This window comes from Pinus tabuliformis, chromosome 6 (assembly GCF_031772625.1).
Source record: "Pinus tabuliformis cultivar Carrire ecotype Pingquan chromosome 6, CPIR1, whole genome shotgun sequence".
NCBI lineage: Eukaryota > Viridiplantae > Streptophyta > Pinopsida > Pinales > Pinaceae > Pinus > Pinus tabuliformis.
Genome location: NC_142292.1, coordinates 868,923,771 through 868,933,406, shown reverse-complemented (window position 1 = coordinate 868,933,406; position 9,636 = coordinate 868,923,771). Strand labels below are relative to the sequence as shown.

Here is a 9,636-nt window from a genome sequence, read left to right as displayed (position 1 = left end):
GGTCCACCCAACCTAACATAGGGTCCAAAGCCAAAATTTTCTGGGGCGCTGCCCTGGACTCCATAAAGTGGGGTTACGGGTACACCTAAAACCCCCTGCGACTGCCCCCCGCTACACAATTGACACAACGAAGGGGGTGCTCCGCCCTCCCTCTAACCCCCCGGTTAACTACGTGGGCTAGTCATGGAAAGAATATAACACAACCCAACAAGTTATAACACATTTTTATGAGGATAATTTGGTACTAATGGGTCATATATATCATAGAGACATGTATTAGACTCATTCCAAAAGTATTATGCACTTTTTTGTTGTTGGTGTCATTGCATGTGTCGTAAAATGCATCATAAGTGTTGCACTTGGATATAAGTGTCGTTTCACTGTCATATCAATGGGTTCATCCTGATTTTGGGTATTAAATGTGCATTTTTTTGTTTTCAATCATCCAGAGTGTTTGATCATGTTCAAGTCGTACCCTAGTCTCATTGATCTCACACTTAGTCAAATTATGGAAAGTTCCTTGCCCAACCAACCTTTCTTCACTTTTCCTCCTTGAACTGCGAATTACGGAGTTGCAAGCCTCAATTATCATCCCAGCCTCCTAGAACTACACAATGCATAGTCACTTCCTCCAAGGAATATGTATTGCACAATCAAATTGCTCAAGAACAACCTCTTGATCCCCAAAACTATACAATATTTCCCCCCAGCCAACCTCTTGCTGCACACTGTGTAGTTTCAGTCAGCAACTAGTTTCTTTGCCTCCCTAAACTGGGAAACTGTGAAATCCAATGGCCCAATCTCTCTCCTAAACTGCAGATTGTGCATTCACATGGGTAATCCTGCCTCACTGTGACCCTCAACTGCAGAGTATTACTTCTTAAGCCTCCAGCCATTGCGCATTACGCAATCATAGTCATTAGTCTCTCACTCCTGCCTCTTGGAATTGTGCACTACGCAATCCCTGAGCCTTCTTATTTTTCCAACACTAAGTCTCCAGCTAATTAGTGAATTGCAACAAGAAAGATAGAATATGCTATTTCTGGACTAATGTCATATTGTCATGAGTGAATTTCACTTGCAGGTGCTGTTTATTGACATGAAAAGATGGCGTTCAAGAAATATGACAAGGAGACCATGCAAGGTGATACTCAAGAAGACTACAAATAGGATGATCCCCAAACAAGAAGATGAAGGGACACCATGACGTGACAAAATTTGGAAGATCCATATCACATAAAAGATTGGTCTCAAGAAGACTACAAAACATGATGATCCATGAACAAGAAGATGAAGGGACACCATGACGTGACAAAAGTTGGAAGATCCATATCACATAAAATATTCCATGTCTTCAATCCTTTTGGAGGAGAAAGAAGAAGAACATGAAAAATATATCATGAAGATACAGAGATAGCAATAAGAAGAGAAGCTTGGCATTGAAACACCATCATAAGGTCCATATCATTAGTGGCAAGTTATGTCTTGCCAAAGTGTCATCTTAAGAGTCATATGTGTTATCATGTTTCCACATAATTTGTGGATGTAATTATGTAATTTTCAAGAAAATTAGAAATGTAAATGTTTGTTGGGTATATTAGGTGGGTAGACCTACCTATGGTTTTGTGCATGGTTTTCGCACATGATTTTGGGCTTGATGGTTTTCTTCCCATGGTATTTTGTAGATCTAATCAAGGGAACTATGATTATGTTCTAATATGGGGTTAATGGATGCTTCAACATGTATCTATATATATATATATATATATATATATATATATATATATTGTAACATTGAAAGGAATATACTGAAAAATCAATTTGGTAGTCCCGGTTTTTGGATCTAGGGGAAATATTTGTTTTATGTTTTTTCTCTCACCATTGTTTATTTTCTGTTTTTTTTTTTTTAATTTGTATGTAGGTAATTTCTGTACGGGGTTAAAACCTACAAGGTTTGGAAGTCCAAGTGGTGAGCGCCAGTATTGTAGCAATAATGCTACAACTCCTCGAACTCCCTTCTTTAATTTTATCAACCCAGTAGTTCGTAACAAACTTGGAAGCGACGGTGCTGTATGCACAAGTACTAGCTCTTGCCGCAGCTATCACTTGGTCAGCTGGCACAAGTCCGCTAGGAGCTTAAGCCAACTTCTATGAGCTCTTAGAAGAAGCTTTTTAATTTATGGATGAAAGCTAACTCGAAGGAAGCTAATCTAATTGCAAAAAGAAACTAAGAGCCAAAAAGAAACGCAAACCCTAGCAAACCCTAATTCTACCATCTAGTCCTACTGACGCAAAGGAGAGTATGCAAACTACTAAAAGAGATGCCATTACTTCTATGAAGGTAAAATACATGTGTCTAGACTACCTCTATCTGAAGAAAACATCTTTTTGTATTTTTGTTTAAGTTGTTGGAATTATCATGCATGTGCTTCTAACTATTTTTGACTGTGCAGAAGTGGATCAAGGAGGAGAAATGCTTGGGAAAGGTTGGGAAGGTTCATAGAGGGTCTAAGGGGTCCCTAACACCCTTCTAGAGAGTCTCACAAAGTTTGGCTACCAAGAAACCGTGTTTATGAGCTTCTACAGGAAGTCTGCAGGGGTTCTACAGGATGTTCAGGATTTCTACAGGATGTTCTGTAATTCTTCTACAGGATGTTTCGAAATGGGATTTTGGAGCATGGATGGAGGGAAAAAGAGGGAGGAATGAGTATGGAGGTGAAATAGGGGTGTGAAGAGGTCTAGGACTTGGTGGATGAGGCTAAGGAGCGGTTGGATTTGTTCAAGGATGGAGGAAGCGATGATGCACAAGAATGTAGGAATTAGGGCAAGGTGGGGAAAGTATGGCAAATGAAGGGTACGAATCATGGACTAAGGGTTGGAGCAGATTATCTGATGGATTATGGGTAGATAGAGAAGGATAACAGGTGCTCTGCAATTTATTTTTCGAATTTAACAAATGAAGACTTGGAAAATCAAGAACCTAATTACCTTGACCTAATCTGACCTAGATAGTAGCAAAAGAAATGGAATAGAAGTTTATTTGCACAGAATCAGATGAACTAACTATGCAACTAAGCAATCATAACCCTAAGCATGCAGTCAAAACTGATATCAAGTTTGACAACTAAGAATCCAACACTAATACTTGCATGGTGAAGCAAAACAACGTTTTTGTGGGCAGCAAGGTCACCTTTGTCCCAACTCACGATCCCACTGAGGGAGAGGTAAGATCAGAGGTGCTTGAGCCCCTTTTTCCAAGGATCCTTTATGTTATTAATCTATCCAAATCAATCTGAACATGAAAATCTACTTTAATCATCAAAAGCAACCTAAATAACACAACAAGTTTTAAATCTAAATAGCAGATTTTACTCTAAGAATGCAGCAAAGACACATAAAGGTAAAAAAAGGAGGTACTGGGCGCTTGAGATGGGCCCAACCCCAAGAGCTACAGCCTCCTAAGAGATATTTAGAGCTGGTGCAAAGCTGGATTCATCTTTATTGATCAAGAAATGAAGAGTTACATCAAAACTGTCCACAAGGAGAACTTGAAAATGAGCTGACAGCAAAACTAATCTATTGCCTAAAAATCGAACTACAAAATGACTACAACAAGACTATGAAATGAATAACTACCAGCTAACCAAAATGAGGCCCTAAGCCTTCTTATTTATACAAATTGAGGACCCCAACAACCCTCCTAAACTTTAGGGACTCGGCTGCCCAAGACTTGTAGTTAACAACAGTCCTACTTGACTTGCTTGGCTGCCCTTGTGCTAATTGATTTGGTGGCCTTTGAACTCCGAGCTGATGGTGGAGAATTCGAGGTAAGGGCCCATAAATGAAGGGGACACCTTCCTACAAATCCTCTCCCTTGTTCTCCCACGAATTTGGCTGCCAAGTGCTCATTAAAACCTTCAATTTTGTCTCCAAGTTGACCAAAAAGGCTACACAAAGCACCCATTAGACTTGTTGGCATAATGACTAACCCAATTCACTCTATTAGCATAAATATAATAAAAACATGCAATAAACTAATGAGAATGGTGGATTAAGTTGAATTAGGAGGTTGAATGAGCCCAAATAACTATCCATTTTTGGGGCTCATCATCACCCCCCTACTGAAAGTGTTGCTCATCCTCTGAGCAACCAATCTATCTCCTCATCTTTGATGGCCCTGGTGGCCTCCTTGTCATGCCAAGCTCCTGAAGTGATGTCCTCTTCTCTGTCATGAAAACCATGCTTTTCTCTCTGCTTCTTCCCACTGTCTGCTCCTTTTCCTAGAGAATTCTCAGCCTTGGTATGATTGTGTAAGTATATTTAATATGATGGTTGAAATGGTGGTGAAAGGAGATAAAACCCATGGAGGATGGAAGAGAAGAGTGGTTTCATGCCTCCTCAACAGACTTCAAGCTTCAAATCCCTCTCCATACTTGATTCTGGCCTGCCCAAAGGCTTCTACAGGATGTTTCTGGTAAAAATACAGAACTTCCTGTAGAAAGTCCCAAACAACGCAAAGCCTTTGAACTCAGTTGATGAAACTTCCTCAAGAGTAATTCCCTTGATGCATCATCTAATTCAACAACTGATCCATCTGCAAGTTATTGAAAAGCACTCCTTTCAAGCAAATTTTCCATGGCACCCTTCACTAGCAGACGATTTTGTCCCATTGGTTCCATGACAATAACACCCATGGATTTTCGATCACAATCAAACTCCAATAAAGCCCGCCTCTTTGATCTTTGTATCCACCAATCACAATTGCCCAATTTCACTGTGCCACTGTTGAGAATGGCACTTGTATCACCTGCCATTGGGTCTGGAACTCCCATTTTTTCAACCAATACCTTCAAGGCTGCCTTAGTGGGAATACCAGTAGCACGGAACTGGTGACCTTGACAAGATATCCCTGCATCATTACAAACTGCAGCAACTTCTGCCAGAGTTTCTCAATTTTCCCCCATATTATGTGCAGGCCAATCCAATATTTTTCCATCCTCAGGATTATATGTTGTTCCTTCAACAGTAAACTCTCTAAGTGAACCAACACTGTGCCCTATGGCTATAAACTCACTCACAGACATCTGATTGGTTGTAAGAGTACCTGTCTTATCAGAGAAAATCACTGTGGTGCCACCCAAAGTCTCCACGCTCGGTAACTTATGCACAATAACATTCTTTTGTGCCCTCTTACAAGTGCCAAGAGCCAAACATGTAGTAATCACAGCAGGCAATCCCTCTGGTATAGCAGCAACTGCCAGAGCAACAACAATCTTAAAGTAGTACGTACATTTCTCAAAGGAAAACTTGATATTTTTTTGGCCACCCATCTATGACTTTCCATGAAAGAAAATATTTGTAGTTCATGATCCAGACAAGAATACAAATGGCACCAATCACTGTTGTCAGTCTTTCACCAAATTCATCTAACTTTCTTTTCAAAGGTGTATCATGACATTCCATTGAAGCTTCCTGAATTTGTGCCTGAATTTTACCTATTTCTGTAAACATGCCAGTGCTCACAACAATGCATGTGCAGCAGCCATTGGTAACTGTAGTTCCTGCAAACACCATGCATGCTTTTGACTGCAACTCACAGTCACACAAGGTGGCTGGATATGTTCTTTTGACCACAGGCATGCTCTCTCTGGTCAGGGAGCTCTGCTCCATCCTAAAGGTTGTTGTCTTGAGGGACACAATTCTCATGTCTGCAGGAACCTTGTCTCCCACCTTCAGTTCCACTATATCTCCTGGAACAAGTTCTCTGGAGGGAAGATCTACAACATAATGTCCATCTCTCAAGACCTTTGCATGATCAGATTGCATTTCTTTGGGAGCTTCCAAAGCCTTCTCAGAATTATTCTCCTGCCATACTCCAACAATGGCATTGAGGATGAGAATCAGGAGAATGACCAGGGGCTCTACATAGGCTGTTATGCCCTCCTCAGAAGACACATTATCACGAAAGTAGGCAAGAAGAAATGAAATGCCAGCTGCCGGCAGAAGTATTTGAACAACTGTATCATCAAATTGCTCCACTGCCAGCTTCCACAAAGGTGTACCATTTTTCTTCTGGAGCTCATTCCATCCATATATTTGACGGCGTTTTTCCAATTCATGAGAATTTAAACCATTCTCTAAGCTCACATCATATTCTTCTAAGCATTCTTCAACAGTTTTAGACCAAGCAGGGAATATCTTGTCCTCCATGGACTATGAAATAGATGATCAGATTCTGAATTCAAACAGATTGCTCCACCATTAACCGATCTATAATGCGTTTGAAAAACCCCAAAATCAATACTTTCAAGAACCCTGGTAGCCTTGGACACGAGCTTTAACTACTTTTCTCATTTCAAGCTTGAATTTTGACAAAAATCTCGGGTTTTCCTTCTGCAGAGCTGTTTTCTGCGTTTCCTGTAGACGACTTCCTGTAGAAACGCCTGTAGAGTGCCCCTGCACCTCTAAGCGAGCTTGATACGCGGGATAATTTTGAAAACAGGTAGAAAACCCGATGGAGGACGACTAGTTAACAGATTGTGGGAGCAGAGGACACGTACTTCGGCTAAGGACGTTACAGGTGCAAATGAATCAGCGGGTGGTGAGAGTCAGCCGAGCATTTTTCAGTTACGACATGATTTGTGGTGAGAGAGTGAAGTGGCTAGGGGTACGTGGCCACATGCAAACTGCAGTGCTATCATGAACTGCATGTTCTCTTCTAGATCAGTTGCACTGGAGTTCAAACGGCCAACACTCCCTGTTTTTTTTAATTTCCACGTGAGTCGACTATCCATGTATACTGCGTGATTTCTGGCTGAGCGCTAGAGAAGGCACTGTTGGGTTAAATTTGCTAGATTCCTGGTTTAATCTCACCATTTCATTCATTTATGCACTTTTAAATCATATTGATGCAAATAGAGGAACCGATTTAGACACATACCTGTAAGTCGGCGTGCTGCTGTGTCCTTTTTGTTGCTGCATGCATTTGTTTCTTTGGTTGCATGATGGCTTGGTTGATGATTCATGGTTGTTTTTTCCTTGTGCAGGTGTCCTCTGGCCGGATGCATGCTGCAGGAGTTCATTTCCACGTTCAGATCTGCACCTTCAAGCTGCTGCTGCTGAATTTTCACAGGACCAGAACTTGTTTTCGCCATTGCTCCCAAACGGTAAACCGGATCGATCTGAAAATTGCTGAGCATGTTCCTATCATCATGATGCACCTCCCATAGCAAAATCGTGATCAATGGATGCACATATTTCGAGAAAAATGGAAAATGGCTGAAGATTTCAGAGATCAATTTCTCGGAAACCGTGCATCGGAATTGGCTGAAACTGCTTGGGTAGGCTACTACCACCTATGTTCATCTCCCCATGAAACAGGTTTTAAAACGGATGCATGGATATGGAGAAAATGCAAAAATGGCTGATGGTGATGGAGGCTGATTTCTTGGAAACCGTGCACCGGGATTGGCTGAAACTGCTCAGGCATGTTGCCATCACCCCGGTACAATTCCCCATAAAATGGTTTTTCAAATGGATGCATGGTTTTCAAGTTATGGAAGAAACAAATTCTGTTCTAGGTATTTTTGCTTCAAGGCATTTTGCAGTTTTGTTGCATGGCATGAAAAATGAACTTGGGTTATGATGCAGGCATGGAGATGATGGAGGAGGAGTTTTTTAGATTGCATGAGGACTTCTGAACCCTTGAGGAAGCTACCATGTTCGCCAAACCACCTTTTTGAAATCCATTTCTAGCTTCCTACAATTTCTACAGGAACTTCCTGTAGAAGCACAATGAGAAGCACAATGAGGTGGAAAAGATGATGGAAAAGGGTGAGGAATGGGAACATGGATGCTTGCAGGCATAACCAATGGATTCCAAGATTTAGATCCCCTTCCAAAATCGAATCTGGCTCGCTTGAAGGTTCTACAGGATGTTTCCTGTAGAAATATAGAACTTCCTCTAGAAGGCACACAAACTCCTTTGTCTTTGTTTTGAGTGATCCTCCTGACCTGCAATGTCATTGCTGCAACCTGAAATTATTCAATGGAAATTAGATTTATTTTTCTTTTTCTTTTTCTCTTTTTTTTTTTTTTGAAAAACAACTAGGGCGCCTCATGGAGGTTTTCACCCTAATTGCCTGCCCTGGGCGCCTCCAAGGGAGGTTTTCACCCAGAGATCTTATTCTCTTTTCTCTTTTTTTTCCCAACCCATTGACCGCCTCATGGAGGTTTTCAATCAATGAGCCAATCTAAGGCGCCTCCGAGGAGGTTTTCACCTTAGATTTCTATTTTCCTCTTTTTTCATTTTTTTTTTTTTTTTCATTTTTCTACCCTACCCTACTTGAAAAACAAAAATCGTTCTCAAGTATAAGAATACTTCCAATGGAGCCATGTGCACATCGATATTAGAGATAAACTGATGTGGAGGCTTGAAATGCATGCTTTGACAGCTATCCGGATCTCAGAGACCAAATGATTTGACTTTGAAGGGATCAAACATAGCTGAAGAAGAGAGTACTGCTGCAACTTAGTGACCTTCTGAAACCATATCTCAATATAGCTCTGATATCCTTGGTTCTTTTGCTGATCTGGATCATGTTTCATGTCACCTTCTAACATGACTTTCTCATCTTCCTCTTTTTGCTGATCTTTCTCTTGAGTACATGGAGGATTTGATGGTAACCATGAGGGAGCTCTCTCGATCTCTGATTCTGATCTCTTCTCTTCATCAAGTGCAGCCCATGGTTCTTTGATCTCCTCTTTTGAATCTTCTTTTGTCGGATGTGGTCCTTCAATGCTTTCAAGATAATCTCTGCTTTGCAACACTCTTCCTGAGCTATGGTGAAGATCATTGAGCTCAAGAGGAGTCATTTGGACATGTTGTGTCTCAGCATTGCAATTTTGTTGAGCTACTCCATGGTATGGTTTTGGAAATGGTGGTACGGGTAGTTGAGTGGAGGTGTGTATTTGAGATGGATGCGGATGGGGTTGTGGTTGGGTAGGCATTTGGGGTTGCCTTGGTGGAGCAGGAGGCGATGGTTGTGGATGAGCAGGTGGTGGAGGAAAAGAAGCGGGAGGAGTGTTGTATTGGGGCCTCCACCCCTGATGAGGTGCATTCCACTGAGGTTGTGGTTGAGCATAAGAGTGAAATGAATGAGCGGCTGGTTGGGCATAATATGGATCTGTGAAGGAACAAGGAGGAGGTGTGAACCAGGAAGGATGAGCAGGGGGACCCCAAGAAGGCATGAAAGTGGCTTGGTAGGGGTCATAATAGGTCTCGTGTGTCCCTTGCAGTTCCTGCTGGTAAGATCTAGGTCCATGCGGCCTCCTTTGGTTCATATAATAGAGTGATTCAGTGGCTCCTTTGGCTCTGTGATATGCAGCTTTGATTCTGGGTAAGGAAGGGCACTGATCTGTAGGATGGTATTCTTCACAGACAAAACACACTTCTATGGAGTACAATGGACATTCGTTCCTAGGATGCTTTCTAGTGCACCTAGGACAAAAAATGTCCAAAGCCCTCTTGGCTTCCTCTTGCTTCCTTTGGATCCGCAGGGTATCCAATTGCATGGCAAGAAATTGCCTCATATCACTCTTGAAATCTTCCATCTGATTTTCAAATTCATTTTTGGA

The 9,636-nt window shown here is 41.6% G+C and overlaps 1 pseudogene; it reads right to left on the bottom strand.

Moving 5' to 3' along the window:
- Positions 1 to 4,601: 4,601 nt before the first annotated feature.
- LOC149261647 (calcium-transporting ATPase, endoplasmic reticulum-type pseudogene) lies at positions 4,602 to 6,210 on the bottom strand (annotated as a pseudogene).
- Between the last annotated feature and the right edge of the window lie 3,426 nt (positions 6,211 to 9,636).